The 26665-nt window shown below is 39.7% G+C and overlaps 1 protein-coding gene and 1 pseudogene across 3 annotated transcripts in view; one reads left to right on the top strand and one right to left on the bottom strand.

Annotated features, from left to right (window-relative positions):
• The window catches only part of SPIRE1 (spire type actin nucleation factor 1), a 205130-nt gene that overhangs the window by 107904 nt on the left and 70561 nt on the right, over window positions 1-26665 (top strand). The window lies entirely within an intron of this gene.
• On the bottom strand, window positions 2656-3965 carry LOC128571997 (SIN3-HDAC complex-associated factor-like; annotated as a pseudogene). Its single transcript, XR_008376012.1, has one exon. The product of XR_008376012.1 is annotated as an SIN3-HDAC complex-associated factor-like (transcript).

The following is a 26665-nucleotide window of genomic DNA, read 5'->3' as shown; positions in this document are numbered from 1 at the left end:
GCCTTGTCTTTGTGATAAGCTGCAGTCATTTCCCCTTGGAACTTGAGGGCTTTGGTTCCCTGCTTCCTAACTCCACTTCCTGCCTTCTGGCTCTTTCCCACACTACTGCCTAAACTGATCTTCTATTCCTTTGATTCTCCCACTTTATCATCCTTCCTGGATTCTTCCCTTTCTTATATGAACTGAGTTCAGTCATTTTTCCGGGGGCTCAGACCCACCTGTGCCACCTAGCTCATGACATTAGCCTCCCAGTCTTTCCCTTCATCACTGAGAGCCTCTCCAACAGGTTTCTTCCTCTTTGTTGATGGATGATTTTTGTAGTGGAACCTATGTCTCCAGGCCTAAATCCCGTGTGTTGTGTGTTACACCACTCTGCCTGGCAGGCCTCACAGGCAGACCCTCACTGGCCTGGGTGCCCAGCCAGTGCACGATTGTTTTCTGCAGAGGGTTGCAGGGATTCAGGGCACACCCCGCCTCCTTTGTCCCCTATGCACTCTCACTCAGCACTTCCCACTCCTAGCTTGTCCTTCTGCCCCTCCCACTAGCCTGTCAGGAGCTTTTTGTCCAGTGCTCCTCAAGAGTGAAGTGATTTTTTTCACCTCCCCTGAATGTCACTTGACCTCTCCCAGGCCTGTTCTGTGGGGATCATTACTTTCAGTCTGGCTAGTTCTCCTGAGTGACACCTCGACACCTGGGAGTTCAGCATCACCATACTGCCCCTGACTGACGAGACCCCCATCACCTACAGAGTGCAGTTAAAACACCACTGCACTGTGCTCGAGGCCCTTCATTGTCTGTCATCTCCTCGTGTTTTTATATTTCTTGTTGATACTGCCTTCTTTGCATTTTACACTACCTCATAAAAATTGGCTTCTATGAGTATGTCAGGCTGTTGTTTGTCCTTACCCTTATACGGTGTGTTCTTTTTGCCTGGAATTCTACTTCTCTCCTTATCTGCTTGGTGAACTCCTATTTATCCATCAAAACCCTGCTCCTACGTTACCTCCTTGTGAAGTACTCTTATTCCCTTCTACTGCTTCTACATCTGCAAGCTCATCACACTCCCTGGTGGCCATTTGCTTACATCTTTGTGATGCTGTTTATGCAGCCAGACCAGGTGCTTCATGAGGTTAGTGACTGTTCTAAGCCATCTTTAGTCACTCTTAATGTAGTATATGGCACATAGAAACCTCTAGAAATGTTTGTTAAACTGAAATAATTTCTATGTTTCTGTGCTTCCCCACAACTTTAAGGATTTTTTTTTTGATTGAAAAGAAGTCTGTTTTGTTTTCTTCTCTTCTTTTTCTTTCTTTTTTTTTATTTTCTAATAAGACTAAATTTATTCAATACCCTAGTAAAAGTTTTGATTATAAGTATCCAACAGTATAAAAAGTACAAAACAGATCTGTAGATTTCTAATATATTAATACAAAGTGCACGACTACATACAGTACATCCTACAGGCAAAGAGAGGTGGAAGGGAAAACAGAAGACTGTGGTTGAGGTCTAGTAACAAATAAATACAGAAGTGGAGATGATCCATGTCATAGTATATTCTACCACCAATACTGTAGCCAAAATGTACAAAAAAAAAAAACCATTTCAAAATAACTCAGGAGGATGATCATGGCTGGACTCCTGTAATTCACCTCAAAGGCCATGAGAGCCGGCCCAACTAACTGTGTGGTCTGTGCATATGGTGGCTTATAACATGTAGGCTTTTTCCAACATTTTCTAAATGTTTAGATTAAGAACTACAAAACTATAGGGTGCCCATAAAAAGTGGCTCACTCCTTATTGTTATACTACCCAATTTTTAAAATCCAGTTCAAAAAATAAAAACTAATCATGTCATTATAAGGCAAGCAAATACTCCTCCCTCATGAAAAGTCTGAACTGGTAATATTTTTCTCCTGAACTTTCAGAAAAGAGGCAATAAGAACACTCTGGTTTGGGTTCAAGTGAGAGGCTTTGAATGAGGATTTTAGAACTGAAGAACTCCAAGCACGGTATCTCAATGTCCAAAAAGCTTGACTAAAAGAAGCCAAACCAAAACCAACCCACTTACCACTAACACACACCTCTTTTCTTTTAGTAAATTTTACTTTAAATATACAGTGAAAAAAATAATAATAATAAAAACCCTAACAGGTTAAAAGAAGTTAAACATCCACTCTACACAGATAAAACCCTCACAAAGGTCAACTGAAGTAATCCAGAGCTAAAACTGAATTGTGCAGATTTTCAATGAAGTCATCAAACAGTCATTTAACACAAACAAAAGTCAATTATTTACATACTCAGCAAGCCCTCTAAGAAATATGCCCCCCAAAGCATTAACCTTTGTTTTGTGCCATCTGAAGACTTAAACATTTTATTTTTCAGATAGTTAAACATTTTTCATGCTGTCTACCATGTGGTAACACTTTGGTACTATTCATATGGGGTCTCACCTCTCTTAAAGACTTGTCATTTCCTTAAGAAGAGCTTTCACTCTGCTTTAGAAATTCCACATAAATAAAAATCTTTTTTTTTCTTTTTTGCAGTTTTTTCTTTTTTTTGGCCAGGGCAGGTTTGAACTCACCACCTCCGGTGTATGGGGCCGGCGCCCTACTCCTTTGAGACACAGGCACCGCCCCATAAATTAAAATCTTTCTCAAATATTAATATGAAGGGAGGTGGCACAGGATGCAAAATACACAGTTACCTCTCTGTATATTTTCCTTCAAGGTATTTGTAACAGAAAGCTCAGTCTGTCCTGCTTAATAATCAGTAGTACAGGTTTGAATTGTCACAACCTTGGCAAGACCTTAATATTCAAAATTATTAACAATTACCTCTAGGGGCAAGTCTATGTTACTGTAATATGACAAAATTATTATCATGAGGGAAAACAAGTATAGCCAGCCATCTTTAAAAATGCCCCAACCACTGCTTCTCAATAGAGAAAGACTAAAACTACATACTGTTTATCATACAACAAATCCCATCTCTGTCCCCTGAAATTCCCCTTAGTTTCATTCATTACAGGGGATTAAAAAAAAGAAGACTTAAAGAGCACTTTACAGCAGCATTCAGCTTTCCTATGAAATACTCAGCATCTTAAATATTATGTACAATTCTTTTTTAGTCACCTAGATACTGGCTTCAGAGTTTGTGGAACTGGGGGGAAAAATAGCCCACTCTAAACTATTCTAAAAGTTGTCTTTTGGCAGAATAGCAGGTATCCAAGTTAAAAATAGGAGGGTCAGTTTGTTGCTTTGTGGTCTTTTCAAAATTTAAATCATTTTTGCTCCCCTTCTACATGAGAACCTCAGTCACCACTCCTGAGTGGAGATGGGCAGAGGCTCTGGGCCCTGCTCCTCCGGCTTCTCAGCAGCAGCTTTCTATCGATGAGGACTTCCCCAAAACGGCCTTTATAGATAATCCCACAACACATTTTCTGTCTTTTCCAGTATGTGAGATCTAAAAAGGAAAAAACCGGTGTTCTATTAGAACCAGAAGCCATCTCTGTATCTGAACCATCATCTGACTGGTTACTGTAACAAGGAGATTGAGCTGGGAGGCACTTGAGGTGGTACTGTGAACATCAGAATTACGACGTTTAAATTCCTTCTCCTTCTCCAGTTTATTGATCTGGTTACTTTTTATCCTGTTCCCAGACAGAGTTTTCACTTTCTTTGGTTTCAATGTGGTCTTTAGACTGGGTCCTGCCCTTGCATCTACCACATGATTCCAATTTTTTTTGATCCTGCTGGCAACTTCTTCCATCTTTTCACAAGCAGGACACAGGCATTGCAGATGTCCCCTGAACGAGTTTCATGCAACCCAAAACAGCTCTGGAAGTCCTTTTCATAGCGTTTACTGTCAGTGAATCGAGAACTGGAAGACTTAGCTCTGCAAATACAGCAGCCCTCTATACTTCGGTACATCTTTGGCTTGTGAAAACCAAACATCTTTTCTTCTGGGCAAGTCTACCAGAAGCAGCCGTTCCACGCGCAATAGCGTTGCCGAGGTGCGAGTGCACGCCAGGCCAACCCACCCCCCACTCCAAGCGCTCCCTCCTCCTCAACTCTTCTTTTTCTTTCTTTTTGAGGCAAAGTCTACTCTGTTGCCCTAGGCTTGAGTGCAGTGGCATCAGCATAGCTCACAGCAACCTCAAACTATTGGGCTCAAGTGATTCTCCTGTCCCAGCTTCTGCTGGGGCTACAGGTGCCCACCAGAACTCCCAGCTGACTTTTCTATTGTTTTTTAGTAGCGAAGAAGTCAGTTTTGAAATCATCTCTGGCTGTTTGAAACATTTTGGCCAAAATATTTCTGCATTTCTGTACTGTGTATTTCTGTATTCTAGTAAATACGAGAACTTCTGTTGGGGGTGTAGATGAGACCCTCAAGGGCTCTTGCCCTTCCTTAAATTTACACGTAAACATTCACTTAGTAGGGTATCCTGGTAAGGCAACTAGTGAAATATGTGGAAATCCTGAAACTTAAAGCATCTGTACCATGTAGTTACAGATTTATGCCGCATAAATTGCCTGTCAACAATAAGGTTTCAGGAGTGAAGTCTTACAGGGTCCAAATAGGTTTCTTTTTCCTCTGCAATGTACGAAGGTTTTTTGAAATGCTACACAATTTTCACACATTATTAAATAGTCATGTGTGTATATTAGTAATTTTAACCTTTTCTCAAGAGTACTAAATTCACACTACTAATAAAATATTATACATTAATTTGGTATTTTTCCAATATACCAAAATAATTTATATATCTTAAGAGTTTTTATACTATGTATCAGCATGTACCAAGTAGAATTTTCAAAACAGAGTAGAACCTCCATAATTTACCACTTCCCTACATAGACCACCACCTCCTTAAGTTGACTTGATTTTATAGAGCAGACATGCACCACATGTACATATCAGTACACTAGGCCTAATTCCTTATGTTGACCACCTCTGTATATTGACCAGTTTGTTATAGTCCCTCGGGTGATCAACTTACAGAAGTTCTCCTATGTTAATGATAGCCTCTGATTCAATGAAATGAACAATCGGATTATTAGTGATTTTCATGCTACCTTATGTCTGTATATATGTATATGCGTTTGTGTATATAAATTAGAGTAGAATCTTAGTATCGTAACATTTGAGCTCAGTTGCTGATAATGTTCCTGATTTAATAGTCCAAAAGTACTTTATATTAAATTTCTTACAAGCTAACTTAGCAACTTAATTAAAATATAAAATCTGAAGTCTGTTTTTAATTGTTACAGTTGTTCTATAACAACTAACTGAACCTGGTTACTTTATAAAGCTTTGTGTCTGGTTCATCATTTATTCATTTAGAAAGCAAACTAATTTTCACTCTAGTCTCTTTTCTTGGTGATGATTTTCTTTTTAAACAGTGAGTGGAATCCCCTAAGGTATTCTCTGAATGATAAAGAAGATTTGGGTAGGCCTGCTGTTACTGTCTCAGGAACACAGACTGTACTGTGTCTCCTGAGCAATTTGATAGCCTTGTGTGTAAGTATAGCGGGAGGGACTGTCTGAGCAATCTGTTGAGTGCTTCAGGTTGTATGAAAGAAGAGCCACTTTGCGCTGAGCCAGCAGCACGACAGGCCAGAACCAATTGCAAGTGTGGTAGTATCTTTTGTAGTATCATTGTGGTCTAGGTAATTTTTGATCATCTGTCCTGGTTTTGCTACTATTACATGAAGTCATTTGTCAGTTCCAAACACTTTAAACCCTCCTGGTTTCTTGTATTGAATTTATACCACTCCCAGTGTATGGTGTCTGTGACTCTTACTTTGCAAATTAGAAAAACTAAGGCTTAGACTTAGAGGTTCTCATGGAAATTAGTTCTCAAGGCTGCTGATACTAATGTGTCCACCCTCATCACACCCGTCAGTCTAGTGAAGGTGCTCCAACCTGTTAACTGCTGTTTTCCTATAAGAATATCACATATAGTGGGGCACAGTGGCTCACAAATGCATTCCCAGCACTTTGGGAGGCCAAGATGGGAGGATTGCTTCAGGCCAGGAGTTGTTCAAGACCAGGCTGGGCAACATAGCGAGATCCCATTTCTACCAAAAATTAAATTAGCCAGGCATGGTGGCGCAGGCCTGTAGTTCTAGAAATTCAAGGGCACAGTGAACTATTATGTGATTATACCACTGCCCAGCTGACAGAAGGAGACCCCTATCTCTAAAAGAAAAAGAATGTTGCTCTCTTGTGTTGGAAACCCAAGAGAGTTCCTAAAGAACGGGTGGGCAGATATTTTGATGTAGGCTTCTGAACAGGCTTTGAAAGAAGAATGTGTGAACCGAAGGGAATGAAATTTGGCTTTGGGGGGAAAAGAGTGTTCCTGAGAGAATGTGCACTTGTGTGCTTTGGAGGGGGAGGGTCCCACATGTGCGTGACTAGGGTAAGGGAAGGGGAGCCACCATGTTGAGTTTAGGTATGAAATAAGAGAGAGATGTAAAGTGGGAAAAGATGGTATATCATATAAATGTCAAAGACAGGTAAAATAATTTTAAAACTAGAGAGTCAGTTGACTTTATTCTGATAAGGTTCTTACCATGCTGTGACCATCACTGCCTCCATGTTGAGAGTATACAATATGCTTTGAAATTCTCTGGTAAGGGCGGCGCCTGTGGCTCAGCGGGTAGGGCGCCGGTCCCATATGCCGGAGGTGGTGGGTTCAAACCCAGCCCCGGCCAAATTAAAAAAAAAAAAAAAAAAAAAAGAAATTCTCTGGTAAATACATTTTTCATAGTAGAGGTATAACTATATTTATTATAGTAGGAAAAAACTTGATATATAATAGAAGTATACTTTTAAAAGATTCCTTTTAAAGAATTCTTTCTTTAAAACAACTCATTTCTCTATTTGTCTCTATTTTGTAATTTAAAACATTTATATTGGCTTGGCGCCCGTAGTTCAGTGGTTAGGGGTCCGGCCACATACACTGAGGCAGATGGGTTCAAACCCACCCCGGGTCTGCTAAACAACAATGACAACTGCAGCAACAACAACAACAACAACAAAAAATTAGCCGGACGTTGTGGCAGGCACCTATAGTCCCAGTTACTTGGGAGGCTGAGGCAAGAGAATCACTTAAGCCCAAGAGTTTGAGGTTGCTGTGAGCTGTGACTCCACAGCACTCTACTAAGGGTGACATAGTGAGTTTCTGTCTCAAAATATATATATATATTTATATTAGCACTGATCTTTTTTTAAAAAGCCCCTTCATTGTTGGTGAAGCATCTTCTGCCACTCACTGTTCATGAGACCTCTTTATTCCAGTAGCCTTTGCAAGACTTAGGTTTACTCATCTTTAGAAGTGGGGAAGGGGGCAATAAGACATCCTAAGTTTCCTTCTAGGCATAAAATTCTATGCAGAAAATACCAATTTGCATGATTAAGTCTTTGCTTTATTCAACAGCTTTTCCTCATTTCTGTGTCAGTCTTGTTATGTAGGTAAAAATGTATACAGATAAATAGCTAAGTGCATGCCCAGTAACATTTGCTATCAAATTATTATATACTATTTTATTTTATATTTTAAATTTGATTTTATAGGAAACCAAATTTTAAATTGATCTTATAGGAGAGAAATTCAGTGTTTAAATGCCATTTAAAAAATCACCTTACCCTATTATTTCCTTTCTATAGTCTGTTTTTAATGTAGCCATCACAGTCTATGGTTCTTTTGTTGGTCTCTTTTCTAATGAATTGATGTCTACCACTACAATGTAAAGTCATTGAGGGCAGAGACCTTTTTTCCTTAATAAGCCATTATATCCCAGGGTAATAGGGACTCTGTAAAGTTTGCTCAGTGTTGCGTGTTCAGCTGTTCTTGGTCTCCTGATGCTCTAAGTCGTCTCCAGAATGGAGCACCTGCTTTATGTTCTCACTGCGTCTACCTTGCTGCATGCAGTGATTGGACACCTATTGCCTGGGTCATGACTAACCCCCCTACTTTTATTTCCCTTTTCATGTACAGGATATTTTTTACTAAAAGACTTTCCTGCTGACTCCCAAGTACTTATCATTCTTTGCCTATGTTATAATTTAATCCTTGTGATAATCCTTCCATTAGTAGTATTACCCTTCACCTCCCACTTCATTGTATAGATAGGAAAACTGAAGCATGGTTTAAAAAACTGTGATAAATTAGCTAACTATGGTGGTAGAAGGAATTAGGATTGGCCCCTACTTTTCAGTTTTTTAGAATTAGTGACAAGCAACAAAACTGGTGGTCAAGATGTAGAGATGATGTTTACAAACCTCAGTGTGGGAGGACAGTGGTGGAACTTGTAATTTGGGTAAAGACAGAAAGGGATCACCATATTTAGTTATCATGGGTGCTAGTGAGTGAAGAGATAGTAGATTTCAGAAGAACTGAGATAAACTGGCAAAATTATTTTATTCATGCGAGTTATTTTTGTCCAGTATAACAGATGCTACTATGGTTAATAGTACTAACATTTATTCCATACTTATTCTGAGCTAGATACTGTTCTAAGACTTTCATGTGCATTAATTCATTTAATCTTTGCAACAAGCCATGCGTTAAGTGCTATTATGATTTTCTTTTTCATTGGCAGTACAGTGCTGAACAAGATACACATGGTCCCTGTCCTCACAAAACTTCTAGAGAATAGGAATGACAGTCTAGGAGCAGGCCACCCAAGATAGTGTGAGAAAGGCTCTGGTGCATGAACTTAGGATGCTGTGGAAGCACCTAAGAAGAGTAGGCCTGGGGGACCATACACAGCTTCCCAGAAGTAACTTTGAAGTCGAGCCCCAAATAATGAGGCAAAATAGTGGATGGAAATGCATTTTAGGCAGAGGAAACAGCACACAGGCCAGGAGACACGAGTGAGCAAGAGAGAAGGTGGATGGGAAGATGGTAGGGACCTAACAGTAGAAACATTGCCTCCAGAGGTACATCCCTAGGAAGGACACTGCATAGCATCTGGTGGGATGACAGACCTGAGGAGTCCACAGTTTTGTTACCACTCATGCTCTGAATGGCTTCACTCAGGCATCAATCTAATCAGTGTGTGTGTGTGTGTGTGTGTGTGCGCGCGCGTGTTCAGTATGGTGACCCTAGACTGCCTTACTGCTTGTGTTCCTTTGTTCAGCATATAGCACTGAACACCTCTGTGTTCTAGGCGGTGAGTTACTTGGCCTATGAAATCTCTAAGACTCATTGCTTTCAAGGAGCTCTGTAACCCTCCCAATGAACAAGGCACTGCGAGAGAGAAAATAAACTTGTATCCTAGGAAGGTCTTCTTTCTGTTGGTATTTATGAGGAGATAGAGAATAACTCAATTATAAGATACAATTAGCCTTTAGTTCTCAGTCTTCTAGAAGTAGAACTTCTTTGTTGTTGTTGTTTTTGAGACAGAGCCTCAAGTTGTCGCCCTGGGTAGAGTGCTGTGGCATCACAGCTCACAGCAACCTCCAACTCCTGGGCTCAAGTGAGTCTCCTGTCTCCACCTCCCAAGTAGTTGGGACTACAGGTGCCCACCACAACGCCTGGCTATTTTTTGGTTGCAACCGTCATTGTTGTTTGGCAGGCCCGGGCTGGATTCGAACCCATCAGCTCAGGTGTATGTGGCTGGCACCTTAGCCGCTTGAGCCACATGTGCCGAGCAAGGAACTTCTTTGTTTTAAGATAGTTTTTCTTGAAAATGAATCTTGACAAACCTATGGTTGTCGGGAATTTGACCCAGATGACGCTAAGTATGGGCAAGGAAGCAAGTTCCAGCTTTCAGCATTAAGTCATGACTTGAAAAGCCTAAGTAAGGCCGGTGTTAAGAAATCTAACATTGAGGGGGGGCCATGCTTGAGAGACAGGACCAGAAGCCAGTCATATGTGTATGATCAATAGGAGGAGGAAATCAGTTATTACTTCCATTTTTCTCTGTAAGATTTCTTCTGATTTCTTCTTAAAGGTTCCATAGCAAGTTAGGTGAAAAGCCAGAATTTGAAAAATTCAGGTTTTTCATACTTTGACCCATTCTTTTTTTTTCTATATGTGGGAACAAAAAGGAAATGAATTAGCTGCTCCCAAAATGTTAGGATTAACATTATCTAGTTTAAAGACTTATTGTAAGACTGCAGTAAGCAAGACAGTATAGCACTTGCACAGAACTAGGTGAATGAAACGAATACAGAGTCCAGAAATAGATCCATACATACAAGATTCAGCAAACCTGGACAAAGACAAAAGGCAATTCAGTCCAGGAAAAGAAAAAGTTATGTTGTTTTTTTTTCCAAAGAGTGATGCTGGAACTGGGTAAGTGCATTTTAAAAAATGAACCACAATTGCTACTTCATACCATGTACAAACATTAACTCGACATGGACCGTAGTCCTGTACATAAAAATTAAGACTATCAAGGAATTCTGGGAAGATGGCCGACTAGTATCAACCCTCAGCAGAGGCTCTTGAGCAGAGGGAGAAAAACTGGACTGTATGAAACTAAAGGTGGGGAGCTGAACAAAGAAAGAAGTTCGGCAAGCTGTGACTCCAAGGAGTAGCATTCAAGAAAACAAATTATAGGTATAAAGCATATCTTCTAGAGGACAGGAGACCCCTCCCCCAAGCAGGAGGTCCGAGCAGGGAACAAAAGACCTCTCATTTTACCTCACTGGAGAGAGCCACTAAACACTGGGTCTCTTTCTCCAGAGAGGTCCCACTTGTGAACCTAGACACAAGAGAGACCTAGACACAACCCCCCTGGGATAAAATTGAACATATATTTCCCCCGCAATTCCAAACTCCCAGTCTACCCTCCCACCCCCCTTGCATGGTGGTCTGAAGTTCTGCCCCCTGCAGAGCCCAGAGTATTTGGTCTTTTCCTGAGAGATCTGGGCATGGTGTGGAATGCCAAACATCAGGATGGAATCTATGACTAGTGGGGGAAGAAAGAGGGTGTGGGAAGAAAGGGACACTCTGCAGGAGGAGGAGCAGTTCCCTGGTTATGACTGTGTCTGGCCAGTGGTGGTGGTGTTGACCCTTGGTTTGGGCTGTATCTGGCAGGACGGGGTGCAGAAGCCCTGGCTCTAACTGGTGCCCACAAGCAGGAGAGTGGTTGCTCAGTATGGACTGAGTTTGATGGGTGGGGACATGGTCCCCAGCATCAAATGGGCCAGTGAGCAGAGCCTTATTGGGTGTGGACTGAGACCAGCGGGCAGGTCCCCGGCTCCAACTGAGCCAGCAAACAGAGACTTGCCAGGTGTGGATTGAGACAGGCGTGGGTGTGGTCCCCTGGCTCCAACTGAGCCAGCAGGCAGAGAAATGGACACCAGTGTGGACTGAGTCTGGAGGGTGGTGGCATGGACTCCTGGGTCAGCTGGCAAGCAGAGGTGTGAATGCCCAGTTTGACCAGTGTAAACTGAGCCCTGTGGGCAGGGGACAGGGGTATTGACGCTCAGTTGGGACTTTGACGGGCAATTGGTGGCTCACCAGAGGGGACTGGGCACCCAGAGGACACTCTGAGGTTGACCTTCAAAGTTCTATAACGGAAAAGAACTGAATGGTGGGGGCGGGGTACCACAGCTCTCTGTATCTCTCCACAGCTGAGATTTAAACCTAATACTGTGACTTCTTAGGATAGGGTAGAGGTTGGCTAATTTCAAAACAGAGTCAGCTTGCTCTGTCTCTCCAAGTATCCCCAGAGTCTCCTGCCAAAACTCTGAAAGGGGCCTTTCTAAGGTTGCAGGGGATAAGCCACAATTAGAAAGCCTAGCACTTTGGTAAAGGGCTGATTAACTCTACTGCCTGAGAACCCCAATTCAATCTCACCTTACCAGTTCTAACAACCAAATAGTGGAAAATAAACATGGGGTGGAACCAATGGAAGAACTCTGGCAACATGAATAACCAGAGTAGATGAACCTCCCACGTCAAGGAATGACAAAAGAGATACAACTGAAGATGCCATGCATAGACAAATGGCTGAAATGTCAGGAATAGAATTCAAAATATGGATGGCAAATAAGATGAGTAGAATGGAAGAAAAGTTAGAAATTGAAATCCAAAGAGTAGTTTTAAAGTTGTCTCAAGAAATTAATGAATGCTGGGTGGCGCCTGTGGCTCAGTGGGTGGGGTGCTGGTCCCATATACTGAGGGTGGTGGGTTCAAACCTGGCCCCCGCCAAACTGCAACAAAAAAATAACTGGGTGTTGTGGCAGGCTCCTGTAGTTCCAGCTACTCGGGAGGCTGAGGCAAGAAAATCGCCTAAGCCCAGGAGTTGGAGGTTGCTGTGAGCTGTGTGTAGCCACAGCACTCTACCAAAGGTGATAAAGTAAGGCTCTGTCTCTACAAAAAAAAAAAAAAAAAGAAAGAAAGAAAGAAAGAAATTAATGAATTCAAAGACATAATCACCAAGGATATGGACGTAACGAGAAAAGAGATAGCAGAGCTCAATGAAATGAAAAAGTTATTCAAGGAGCTCCAAAATACAGTAGAATCCCTCACTAATAGAGTTGACCAGGCAGAAGAAAGGATCTCTGAAATTGAAGACAAAGCTTTTGAATATTCCTAGAGCAAAAACTGATCACGCCCTGAGAGAGTTGTTGGGCCACTCCAAAAGATCAAACATTCATCTTATAGGAATTCCCAAAGGAAAAGAGGATAGTCCTAAAGGTACAGATGCTGTTCTCCAAGAGATTATGGAGGAGAATTTCCCAAGCATTACGAGAGATAGAGAAATTCAGATAGTAGACAGTTTCAGAACCCCAGCAAGACTCAATCTAAATAAAGCATCTCCTAGACACATACTTGGCCAAAGTTAATATGAAGGAGAAAATTCTGCAAGCAGTCAGATGTAAGAGAAGCATTACCTGCAAAGGGAGAAATATCAGAATGACTGCAGATCTCTCAGCTGAAACCTTTTGAGCCAGAAGAGGATGGTCATCGACCTTCAATCTCCTAAAACAAAAAAACTTACATCCCAGAATCCTGTATCCAGCTACACTGAGTTTCATTTGTAATGGAGAAATCAATACTTTAATTGACATAGACATGTTGAAGAAATTTGCTGCAACTAAGCCAGCTGTTCAGGATATTCTCAGAGCCATCCTCCACAATGTGACCAGCACAATGCTTTACCACTAAAGTGAACTCACTCAGAAATTATTGAACAAAACCCAACTTCCACAGTGGTGAAAGATTAAAAATATCCACTGGACATTCGAAAAACATCATACCCAAAACATTACCATGCTTATCAATTCATTCTCTCAATTAATGTGAATGGTTTAAATTGTCCTCTAAAGAGGCATAGGATGGTTGACTGGATACATAAACTCAGACCAGATATCTGCTGCATACAAGAATCTCACCTTACCTTAAAGGATAAAAATAGATGGAGGGTGAAGGGATGGACATCTAAAATACAGGGAAATGGAAATCAGAAAAAAGCAGGGGTTGCAATTTTAGTTGCAGATACAATTGGCTTTAAACCAAAGAAAGATAAGGATGGTCACTACATATTTGTTAAGAGAAACACCCAACATGAAGAGATCTCGATAATTAACATTTATGCACCCTACCAGAATGCTTCTCAATTTATAAAGCAAACCCTAAAAGGTATGAAGAATTTGTTATCTTCTTGCACTATAATAGTTGGAGATTTTAACACCTTTTGACAGTTTTCGATAGATCCTCCAAGAAGAAACTAAAAAGACATATTAGACTTAAATCTGACCCAAGAACAAGTGGACTTAACAGACCTCTATAGAATATTTCATGATTGCAACAGGGACTTTACCTAACAATTGCAATCAGTGTAACCTGGCTTATTGTACCCTCAATGAATCCCCAACAATAAAAAAAAAAAAAAGAATATTTCATCCCAATAAAACTGAATATATGTTCTTCTCAAAATTGATCATATCTTAGGACACAAGTCTAACATCAGCAAATTTAAAAGAATGGAAATCATTGCTTGGATCCTCTTGGACCATCATGAAATAAAAGTTGAATAACAGGAATCTTAATACTCAAAGAAAGTCACAGAAACTAATCTTAGGCTGAATAATAGCTGGGTCAAAGATGAGATTAAGAAGGAATTCACTAATTTTTTTTATAAATGGCTTAAAAATATCATAGATTTATTTATTATGTCTGTTTCTGGAAGTTAGAAATGCTGAAATCAAGGTGTAGACTGGAGCCTTCTTCTGGAGACTTTATAATTTTTTTATTTTTTATTGTTAACTCATAGCTGTGTACATTAGTGCAATCAAGGGGTACAATGTGCTGGTTTCATATACAATCTGAAATATTCTCATCAAACTGTTCAACATATCCTTCATGGCATTTTCTTAGTTATTGTATGTAGACATTTGTATTCTGCCTTTAGTAAGTTTCACCTGTTTCACATTTGTATTCTGCCTTTAGTAAGTTTCATTCTAAGATGCACCGTGGGTGTGGCCCCACCCATTACCCTCCCTCCACCCAAACCTCCCCACTCCCTTCCCATTCCTTGGCCCTTTCCTCATAGTCTTGTGCTATAGTTGGGTTACAGCTTTCATGTGAAAGCTATAATTTAGCTTCATAGTAGGGCTGAGTACATTGGATACTTTTTCTTCCATTCCTGAGATACTTTGCTAAGAAGAATATGTTCCAGCTCCATCCATGTAAACATGAAAGAGGTAAAGTCTCCATCTTTCTTTAAGGCTGCATAATATTCCATGGTATACATGTACCACAATTTGCTAGTCCATTTGTGGGTCGATGGGCACTTGGGCTTCTTACATGACTTAGCGATTATGAATTGGGCTGCAATAAACATTCTGGTACAGATGTCTTTGTTATATTGTGATTTTTGGTCTTCTGGGTATAAACCTAGTAAAGGAATTGTAGGATCGAATGGCAGGTCTATTTTTAGGTCTCTATTCTCCAAACACCCTTCCAGAAGGAACGTATAAGTGTGCATTCCCACCAGCAGTGTAGAAGTGTGCCCTTTTCTCCACATCCCACGCCAACATCTCTGGTTTTGGGATTTTGTTATGTGGGCTACTCTTACTGGGGTTAGGTGATATCTCAAAGTAGTTTTGATTTGCAACTCTGATGATTAAGGAAGATGAGCTTTTTTTCATGTGTTTGTAGATCGTACGTCTGTCTTCTTTAGAGAAGTCTCTCTTCAACTCCCTTGGTCACCCTGAGATGGGATCACGTGTTCTTTTCTTACTAAAATGTTTGAGTTCTCTGTGGATTCTGGTTATTAGACCTTTATCAGAGGTATAACCTGCAAATATTTTCTCCCATTCTGAAGGCTGTCTGCTTGCTTTACTTACTGTGTTCTTGGGTGTGCAGAAGCTTTTTAGTTTGATCAGGTCCCAGTAGTGTATTTTTGATACTGCTTCAATTGCCTGGGAAGTCCTCCTCATAAAATATTTACCTAGGCCGATTCCTTCAAGAGTTTTCCCTGCACTTTCTTCAAGTATTTTTTTTAGTTTCATGTCTTAAGTTTAAATCTTTCATCCAGTGAGTCTATCTTAGTTAATGGTGAAAGGTGTGGGTCCAGTTTCAGTCTTCTACAGGTTGCCAGCCAGTTCACCCAGCACCATTTGTTAAATAGGGAATCTTTTCCCCACTGAATGTTTTTAATTGGCTTGTCAAAGATCAAATAACGGTAAGTAGCTGGATTCATCTCTTGGTTCTCTATTCTGTTCCAGACATCTACTTCTCTGTTTTTGTGCCAGTACCATGCTGTTTTGATCACTATCTATTTATAGTACAGTCTCAGGTCTGGTAGCGTGATTCCTCCTGCTGTGTTTTTATTTCTGAGTAATGTTTTGGCTATTTGAGGTTTTTTCTGGTTCAGTATAAAACGAAGTATTATTTTTTCAAGATCTTTAAAATATGACAATGGAACTTTAATGGGAATTACATTAAAATTATGTATTGCTTTGGGTAGTATAGACATTTTAACAGTGTTGATTCTTCCCAGCCATGAGCATGGTATGTTTTTCCATTTGTTAACATCTTCAGCTATTTCTTTTCTTAAAGTTTCATACTTCTCTTTGTAGAGATCTTTCACGTCCTTTGTTAGGTATACTCCCAAATATTTCATCTTCTTTGGCACTACTGTGAAAGGAATAGAGTCCTTGACTATTTTTTTGCCTTGGTTATTGTTGGTCTATATAAAGGCTACAGATTTATGGGTGTTGATTTTGTAGCCTGAGACATTGCTGTATTCCTTGATCACTTCTAAAAGTTTTGTAGAAGTGATCAACCCTTCTGACCCTATGTGGATACCCTTGATTGCCTTTTCTTCCCTAATTGCAATGGCTAAAACTTCCATTACAATGTTAAAAAGCAATGGAGACAATGGGCAACCTTGCCTGGTTCCTGATCTAAGTGGAAATGATTTCAATTTAACTCCATTCAATACAATATTGGCTGTGGGTTTGCTGTAGATGGCCTCTATTAGTTTAAGAAATGTCCCTTCTAGGTGGAAATAAAGGCTGGTGTTGCAAAAAAAAAAAAAGAAATGTCCCTTCTATACCAATTTTCTTAAGTGTTCTGATCATGAAGGGATGCTGGATACTATCAAAAGCTTTTTCTGCATCAATTGAAAGAATCATATGGTCCTTATTTTTTAGTTTGTTTATGTGCTGAATTACGTTTATAGATTTACGTATATTGAACCAGCCTTGAGACCCTGGGATAAATCCCACTTGGTTGTGGTGTATAATTTTTTTGATGTGTTTTTGGATTCTGTTTGTTAGGATCTTATTGGTATTTTAGCATCAATATTCATTAGTGATATTGGTCTATAATTTTCTTTTCTTGTTGGATCTTTCCCTGGTTTAGGGATCAAGATGATGTTTGCTTCGTAGAATGTGTTGGGTAATACTCCTCCTTTTTGTATATTTTGGAAGAGGTTTAGTAATATAGGTACTAGTTCTTCTTTAAAGGTTTGGTAGAATGCTGACGTAAAGCCATCTGGTCCTGGGCTTTTCTTTTTAGGGAGATTTTGTATAGTTGATGCTATTTCAAAACTTGATATAGGCCTGTTCAACATTTCCACTTCATTCTGGCTAAGTCTTGGTAGGTGGCGTACTTCCAGGTATTGGTCGATTTCTTTCAGATTTTCATATTTCTGAGAGTAGAGTTTCTTGTAGTATTTGTTAAGGATTTTTTGAATTTCTGAGGGGTTATTTCATTGTTACCATTTCTGATTGATGAAATTAGAGATTTTACTCTTTTTTTTTTCCTGTTTAGGTTGCCCAAAGGTTTATCTATTTTATTGATCTTTTCAAAAAACCAAGTTTTGGATTTATTGATCTGTTGTATAATACTTTTGTTTTCAATTTCATTTAATTCTTCTCTGATTTTGGTTATTTCTTTTCTTCTGCTGTGTTTGGGGTTGGAGTGTTCTTCCTTCTCCAGTTGCTTGAGATGTCCCATTAAGTTATTAACTTCCTCTCTTTCCGTTTTCTTGAGGAAGGTTTGCAGTGCTATAAATTTCCCTGTTAGGACTGCCTTTGCACCATCCCAGAGGTTCTGGTAATTTGTGTCTTGATTGTTGTTTTGTTCCAAAAATGTGGTGATTTCCTTCTTAATCTCGTCTATAACCCATCTATCCCTCAGCATAATTAGAGTGCCGTGGCGTCACAGCCTACAGCAACCTCAAACTCTTGGGATGAAGTGATTCTCTTACCTCAGCCTCCCAAGTAGCTAGGACTATAGGCACCCAGCTGTTTTTGTTGTTGTTGTCGTCGTCATTGTTGTTTTTTAGTGGGCCCAGGCTGGGTTCAAACTCAGCAGTCCCAATGTATGTGGCCAGTGCCCTAACCACTGAGCTACAGGCATGAGCCAAAATCACCAAATTTTTGAAACAAAATGATAATGAAGACACAAATTATCACAATCTGTAGGATACTGCAAAGGCAGTCCCTTGAGGGAAATTTATAACATTGGAAGATTTCATCAAGAAAACCGAAAGAGAGGAAGCCAAAAACTTATTGGGTCTAAACTATATGTACCCCATGGAATATTATGCAGCCTTAAAGAAAGGTGGAGACTTTACCTCTGAATTTCATGTTTCATGTTTACATGGTGTATAATTTTTTTGATGTTGTTGAATTCTGTTTGCTAAGATCTTATTGAATATTTTTGCCTCGTTTATCATTAATATTTAATATTTAATATTCCATGGTATACATATACCACAGTTATTAATCCATTCATGGGTCAGTGGGCACTTGGGCTTCTTCCATCACTTAGCAATTATGAATTGGGCCACAATAAACATTCTGGTACAAATATCTTTGTTATAATGTAATTTTTGGTCTTATGGATATATACCTAGTAGAGTGTAATTCTGTTTTTTTGAGACAGAGCCTCAAGCTGTCACCCTGGGTAGAGTGCTGTGGCATCACAGCTCACAGCAACCTCCAACTCTTAAATGATTAACTCGTAAATGACTTAAATGATTCTCTTGTTTCAGCCTCCCAAGTAGCTGGGACTACAGGTGCCTGCCACAACACCTGGCTATTTTTTGGTTGTAGTTGTCATTGTTGTTTGGGAGGCCTGGGCTGGATTTGAACCCGCTGGCTCCAGTGTATGTGGCTGGCTCCTTAGATGCTTGAGGTACAGGCACTGAATCAATTTAGTGTAATTCTTAAGGATTCTAGGATGTGGGGAATGGTAAATGATCACTGTCTTCACCTTAAAGTTATCACATGCATTAGCCCCTAACAGGACAGTGAAATGTCATTATTGTTTTTAGAGACAGAGTCAGAGTCTTGCACTCCTAGTCTGGAATGCAAGGGAGCCTGTCCTTTGAAACTTTGAAGCCAGGCATTAATGTCTCTTCTCTGGCTAGGAAACCCCTAGCCGGCCACTTCTTCCAAGAGAAGGCTGTTGAGTCTACCCTGAATATCTGTTGTTTAGTGTAGGCACCTTCATCAGTGACCTTCGATCTTCTGGATAACCCACTGCAGCTCCCACAGCCACACTTGCTGCTTCACCTTGCTCTGTTACGGTGTAGAGGTGACTTTTCCTTGAACATCAAGCACCAGCCTCTGCTAGATCAGACTTCTCTCCTGTAGCTGCCTCACCTTTCTCAGCCTCATAGACTTAGAGAGTTAGGATCTTGCTCTGGATGAGGCTTTGATGTAAGGCAATGTTCTGGTCTCCATATCAGCAATAAGGCTGTTTTGCTTCTTACCATTTGTGTGTTCACTGGAGCAGCACTTTCCATTTCCTTCAAGAACTTCTGCTCTGTGTTCACAACTTACTGACTAGTTCAAGAGACCTGGCTTTCAGCCTGTCTCGGCTTTCAACATGTCTTCCTCACTAAGCTTAATTGTTTCTAGCTTTTGATTTAAAATGGGAGACATGTGATTCTTCCTTTCACTTGAACACTTAGAGGCCATTAGAGGGTTATTAATTGGTTAATTTCAATATTGGTTTGTCTCAGGAAATAGGAAGGCCTGAGGGGAGAGAGAGTCTGGAGGACAGCCAGTTGGTGGAGCAGTCAGAATCCAGCATGTGTGGAGTCAGTTTATTGTCTTACACAGGTCCTGTTCATAGTGCTATAAAACAGCTACAAGAGTAACAATGAAGCTGACAGAGACCTCCATAACAGGTACAATAATAATGAAAAAATCTGAAGTATTGTGAGGATCACACAAAATGCTACAGAGAAACAGGAAGTGAACACATTCTATTGAAGAAATGGTTCAGGGTGGCTCAAGCAGCTAAGGCACCAGCCACATACACCTGAGCTGGCAGGTTTGAATCCAGCCTGGGCCCGCCAAACAACAATGATGGCTGCAACCAAAAAAATAGCCAGGCATTGTGGCAGGCGCCTGTGGTCCCGGCTACTTGGGAGGCTGAGGCAAGAGAATTGCTTAAGCCTAGGAGTTGGAGGTTGCTGTGAGCTGTGATGTCACAGCATCCTAGCCAGGGCGACAGCTTGAGGCTCTGTCTCAAAAAAAAAAAAGAAAAAAGAAAAGAAGAAGAAACGGTTCATTAGCCACAAGTGCCTCTATACATGGTGATGGCTTGAGGCTCTGTCTCAAAACAAAAAAAAAGAATTACAATTTGTAAAAAACATAATATCTGCAATGTGCAATAAAAGAAAGCCCAATAAAATGATGAATGCCTATGCATATGGTTAGTCCTATGTAAGGAATCATAAATTCATCATGAAATTGTTTTGTGTTATTTTAATTGAGACTGGGTCTCCCTTGGTCACCCAGGCTAGCCTACAGTGGCATCATCATAGCTCACAAACAACCTCAAACTGTTGGGGCTCCAACAATCCTGCATCAGCCTCCTCTGAGTTGCTAGGACTTCAGGTCCACGCCATCACACTCAGATAATTCAAAAAGAATAAATTTGTAGAGACAAGGTCTCGCCATGTTTCTCAGAATGGTCTCAAACTCCTAATCTCAAGTGATCATCCCACCTTGGCCTGCCAGAGTGCTGGGATTACAGGCATGAGGCACTACGCCTGACCCATGATGAAATCTTTGAAGTCAGTTTATCTTAAAATGGAATATTATATATGTATATATAAAGTATCTTCTGTTGCTAGGGAAAAATCCAAGGTTTTGGAATTGAGTAGGCCATTATAAAATAGTTTTTCTCTGTTTTGTGGGTCTCATATCACATTTTATAGTCTGTAAATTGGTTCAAAAAACAAACGTAAATATTTTCTTGCCTACCATCTCTTGTCAAGCCAGTAGCTAAATCTACCTGTATCATAGTGCCAATTGCATGTTAACTCACCTGTTTGTGACATGACTTCACCTATTTTTTAATTTAATAGACTCGCAAAGATAAAGCCTCAAGGCATCTGTCTCATTCACATACTGAAGTGTATTTTAAGCAGTTTTCTCATATTCCTTGCCAATTCCTCTTCTCATGCCAACACCTCTAATAATAAAATAGTGACATTTGAGTTGGCTGGAAATTTATGCTGAAACATAAAATGAATTTATATTCCTCCAGCTGGTGAACATACCGCTTTTTGACAGAAAGCGTCCACCACCAGATGCCTGTTTGTAAGGCTGCCATTTGTTCATTTTAATGAGATCATCATTTGTAACTTTCAGGATCTTTGTCTCTGCCTATCTTTTTCCTATTTGATTTGTCAGTTTTGCTGTGCATGAGCACTGTCCTCTTCAGTAATGCTCTCCCCAGGTGTCATTGCTCTTTTCACACTGTGCCTGTTAAAATGTGTCACAAGAGCATTCTACCTAAAAGATCATACAAGAACTCCGCCACCTTTCAGATCCTGTAATTTTAAAATTTAGTTAATTTATTTTTAACAAATAAATTCACATGGTTCAAAAGTATTTACTTTTTATTGTAGTAAACTGTACCTTCTCCTTCTGTCTCCTTGAGACACCATCCCTACACAGGCAGCAAATACTGCTAATTTCTTTCTTATCCTTACAGAGAGATTGTGTGTGTAACTATAAATACATATCAGTATTTTTGTCCTTTTTTACACTGTTTTGAATTTAACTTTTTTTGTTTAATAATATACTTTGGGAACTGTTTCATGTCAGCTCATGGTTTTTACAGCTGTTGGTCTTCGTAGGATTCTTTTATAGGAGTATACTACAGTTAATTTAACCAGCCCTCTCTGGGCAGCTACTAAGTAATTTCTGCTCTTTTGCTACTACAAACAGTAGTGGCAGTAGATAATTTTTTTTTAGTGTCATCATGACTATAGGACAAATTCCTAGAATTGCTGTCTCAGAGGAAGTGTGTATTTATACTTTTCATGAAATATTACAAAGTTGTCCTTCATAGAGGTTTACTAATTGGTAACATCCTTAGCGGTGTGTCAGAATGTCTATTTTCCTATATCTTCACTCTTTGTTTTCACAGTGATAAGTGAAAATTAGTATTGTATGGTTTTAATTTTTCTTATTTAAATGAGATTGTGTATCTTTTTATGTTTAAGAACCATTTATATTGTGAATTGATTGTTTATATCTTTTACCCATTTTTCAAATGGGCTGTTCTTTTATTAATTTATATTTATTAGGAAAGTAACTTTCTTGGATGTAATTTGTAAGTATTATCTATGATATTTTAATGACCATTTTATCATGGTCACTGCATTTCTATAGGTGTAAAGGGTTGAGTATAAAAACAGGAAAGGCAGATTTGTTCATGGAGATCTGTCAGTTCTAGCTGTGTGAAGTAGAGATATTCATTAAACACTCAGCTTGTGTATGTGTGTTTGTCTGTGTGTGTTCAAAAATACTGCGAGAAAGAAGGGGTGATATTGCTTTCTCAGAACTTAGAAATAAATCTCCTTTCTTTTGCTGATTTCATGTTTAGTTTTTCTAAATTTCTGTAATGAACTATGTAAATTCAAATTAAGCAGTTGCATCTAACATATTACATTTTCTAACAAGTAAAATGCTCTTGACTTTTTTTCATATTTGTTATAGTTATCTATCCCCCATTCCACCATTCAGAGAGGAGAAGTGTGTTACATATTTAAGAAAGCTTGTTGAAAATATAAATTTCATTCTTTAAATTATCCATTAACCTTAATATGTATGGGAGACTTCTAATAATCAGAACAATTGCTGTAACTCCTTGCAGTTTTTTCCCCTATAATTTCTTTGAAAGTACATTACCATATTTTTAACTGAATTGAAGAAAGGTTTGTTCAAGGAATTGCTGAAATATACCCCTTGTTACTCCTTTTTAAAAGTTTCTAACTGAAAACATGTACCCATGGCATAAGGGAAATGACAAATAATTTTATATGGTGAACAATATGGAGGTTGTTAAAGGTGATTATTAAAATACTGGTATAAAAGTATTAGTTTAATACATAAATATTTTTTTTTATGAACATATTTTTGAATAAGAGGGCTTTAATCACGGTTCGGCACCCATAGCTCAGTGGTTGGGGTGCCGGCCACATACACTGGGGTTGGCGGGTTCAAACCCAGCCCGGGTCTGCTGAACAACAGTGACAACTACAACAAAAAAAATAGCTGGGCATTGTGGTGGGCGCCTGTAGTCCCAGGTACTGAGGCAAGAGAATTGCTTAAGCCCAAGAGTTTAAGGTTGCTGGTGAGCTGTGACGCCACGGCACTTTACCCAGGGCAATATAGTGAGACTCTGTCTCAAAAAAAAAAAAAAAAAAGGAGAACTTTAATCAAGAAGGGGGAACTTACTTGTGGGCTGCTGTTAAACCTACATAAATGAATTAAAGTTCTTCTCTAAGCTTGACATACTTGTAATTCACAGAGTAGATTTTATTTATTTATTTATTTTTGAGACAGCGTCTCACTGTTTTGTCCTTGGTAGAGTGCTGTGGCATCACAGCTCACAGCAACCTCAAACTCTTGGGCTTGCGCAATTCTCTGATGTCAGCCTCCCAAGTAGCTGGGACTATAGGCACCTGCAACGATGCCTAGCTATTTTGTTGTTGCAGTTGTCATTGTTGTTCAGCTGGCCCAGGCCGGGTTCGAACCTGCCACCCTTGGTGCATGTGACTGGCGCCATAACCACTGTGCTTATTTGTTTTTTAATATGTCAGGAGCTGAAAATGTTGGCATAGAACTGTACTAATTACTAGCTTGAGAGTGGTTAAGTCAGAAATGGGAGGAGTTAGTTATTGTGCTCCCAGTTAGAACTTTCTCACCATATTCCAAGGACAGGTTGTCATCTGTTGTTACATTTGTATGAGAAAACAAATCATTTAAAACTCTAGCTTCTAAAGCTAGAATATAAGTGACAGAAGTTTATCTCTGAAACAAGAAAGATCTACCATTTACTTTCAAATGATTCATTTGTTTTTTTCTGCTAACTAGAAAACCTAAACTTTCTAGTCACATATTTGATCAAGCTTGTTCAATTAATAGTATTTAACAATTCCCAACTGTCTTATGTTGGTTTATTGCCAAGTCAGCATACTGATTTCATGAAGAGGGTAGGGAGAGGTATCATTTTGTGAAGTAAATTCATTAGGAATAAAATATTTTTGTGATAGAGTAAAAGCATTCACAATTAAATCCTCATGTTCATTGACTTATAACTAGTACCTACTAAATGCTTAAATATGAGCTGGACTACCTGCTGCATTTCTTCTTTATTATTTTGCATGATAATAATAAAATCCCAAAGGTATTTTATTATTTTTTGCATTTGACAAATGAGAAACTCAAACTGTAGATTAGAGAGTTAAATAATATGCTCGAAGTCATACAGCTAGGCTAAATTCCGTGCTGTTCAGGAAAATAAAAAACATTAAATTCTTATGCCATTCATTTAAATTATCTTCAACATTATAAAGAATGAATAGCTTTCCTTAGCAGCAGAGAGTACAGAGTTTGTTCACAAAACAAAGTAAGGTAGAGATATGTAAAGGTCTATACATTTGTTGGGGATGTGTTGGAGAACAGTAGAAATGAAGGTAAGATGGGAAACGGCTCTGTTATGGTGGGCTGTGAACCAAAGGAATTCAGATTGTGTATATTTTCTTGGTACTAACCGTACTATTCCAGCTAAGTACCCTAAAAGCACAGAAACATGAATTCTTATTTTTGGACTTCGGGGACATATTTAAATATCATGGTCAAATAAGGATGGACAGAGTAGAGGAAATTTTGATTGGCTAATAATGTGGGTACTGCTAGCTTTAGGCATAGCTGGATCCAAAATCTTGAACACTATAATTAGGGCTGATGCAAGTGCATGCTCTCTCTCTCTCTTCTTCTCCCTCTCCCCCCGTCCTACCCCCAACCCCTTCCCCAACTACCTGCTTTCCCAGGATAAGCTCTTACTACAGTCTGAAGCCCTAGTTTCATATTTTCCTACTTCAGCAACTCCAACAGAAAGCCTTTTCTGTTAATTGGGGCAAAAAAATCTTGGAGGAAGGTTTGAGTCATCTAGTCACTTGGGCACCAGTCACAGTGACCAGGAGATGGGCGGCTGTTCTAACTGGTCTAGGTCATGTTCTCACGTCTGTGAGTAGGAGATGTGACATTAGGTATTGGATTAGCTCTACTCAAACCACATGTGACACATTCCCCAGCAGAAAGAAGGACCTTTATCAAAAGGAGTGGGGAGGGTTTCTAAACAATAATAACAGTTGTCCACTGAGGGATAGGTAGCTCAGTGCAGGTCAAAATGTTTTTGAAATTTTACCTTTTAAATTGGTGTAAATTTTGCCTGATATGTCTGTATATATCTGTTATCATAATCTTTTAAATGTCCCATGTTACGGATTGAGGTCCCCCAGGAAGTAGACTCTGAAGAGATAATTTGAATTCACAATGTTTACTGGGGAAGGTTTTTGGAAACATCAGTAAGGGGTAGGGAAGCAAGAGGGAGCAGAGGGAAGTGTTGGACTGTGACGCAGGTGCAGCAGAGGCCTCAGCCAACCCACAGGGCCTCTGAGGCTGTGGGGCCTTCACAGCCACCCCAGTCCGAAGCGAGGGAACTTGGCCTGCATGCCAGTGAGCGGGTGTGGGCTGTCCCCGGGGTTAAGGGCAGCTCCTGAGGAGGGCTGCTTACCATAGCATCCATTATGTTATCTGTGAGTAAATTAATTCCACAGAATTGTGTCATGTTCATCCACCTGTTGTTTTAAATGGTCCCTGAAATATCCCTGAGTAGCTTGAACAGGGATCCCAGACATGTGGACACCCCATCCTGAGAGTCACAGGGGAGACACTGGGAGCCCATCATAGCAGGGTGAGAAGAATGAGGGAGAAACTGGAGAAGGGCCTGTTCACAGACCGTCGTCGTCATCTCTGTGTTTGCGCCACGGGAATCCAGAAAAACATAAGCGTGTTCATCTTCCAGAGGCCTCATCTGCTCTGTCACTGCTGCCAGTCCCCTTGGTCTTGCTTTCTCTTATTTTGATCATAAAAGGACTTGGAAACCATTGGAATTGTTAATAGTATAGGCATACAAAGATGAGTTTCTTCATCACAGTTTCAGCTTCTTTCATTATCAGTTTTTGGTCATTGTGTGAACAGTATAGTAGGGTCAGCCTTTAGATGACAGGGAAGAATACAGCAGAAAGAACTTGATTTCAGATGGCCAGGAGTCCCACACTGTACTCAGCTGTGTGTAGGGAAAGGAGTGCTTAGGGTGTGGTCCACTTACACCTGCTATCTTCTTGGGCAGTAAGATTTCAACGTAGTTTATTTTGATGCTGGTTAAATCTCATTGACAGGTTTAATATTATAATTAATACTATAATTACATCATTTCTTCTGTATAGGAATGCATTTCTTTTTCCTCTTTATGTTATTTTATTTACTTATTTAGTATTTATCAACTAAATGAGACATTTAAATATAATATGAGCTTGGGTCAAATACTGATTTCTTGAGCTGGAGGGCATGAGTCTCTGTGGTGCAGATGTTTCTTTCCCTCTACTTCCCCAGAGGATTCTGAATAATAGTCCCTCTGTCTGAGCTTCTTATTAAAGTCGATTTGATAGCTAAGGAAGAGATTTACTTATCTAAACATCACAGCATCTAAATTCACTTATTGAATTAATATTCAAATATTCACTGAGCACCTGCCTATATGTAAGACACTGTTTGGGGGATTGAGAATCTGATCAGTGAACAAATACCTAGAAATTCTTCTTTCATAGAGCTTACAGTCTAACAGGAGGAGGCAGACAGC

The sequence above is a fragment of the Nycticebus coucang genome, chromosome 19, assembly GCF_027406575.1.
Source record: "Nycticebus coucang isolate mNycCou1 chromosome 19, mNycCou1.pri, whole genome shotgun sequence".
NCBI lineage: Eukaryota > Metazoa > Chordata > Mammalia > Primates > Lorisidae > Nycticebus > Nycticebus coucang.
Note: the sequence above shows the minus strand (reverse complement) of the source record. Positions and strands in the feature narration are given on the sequence as shown.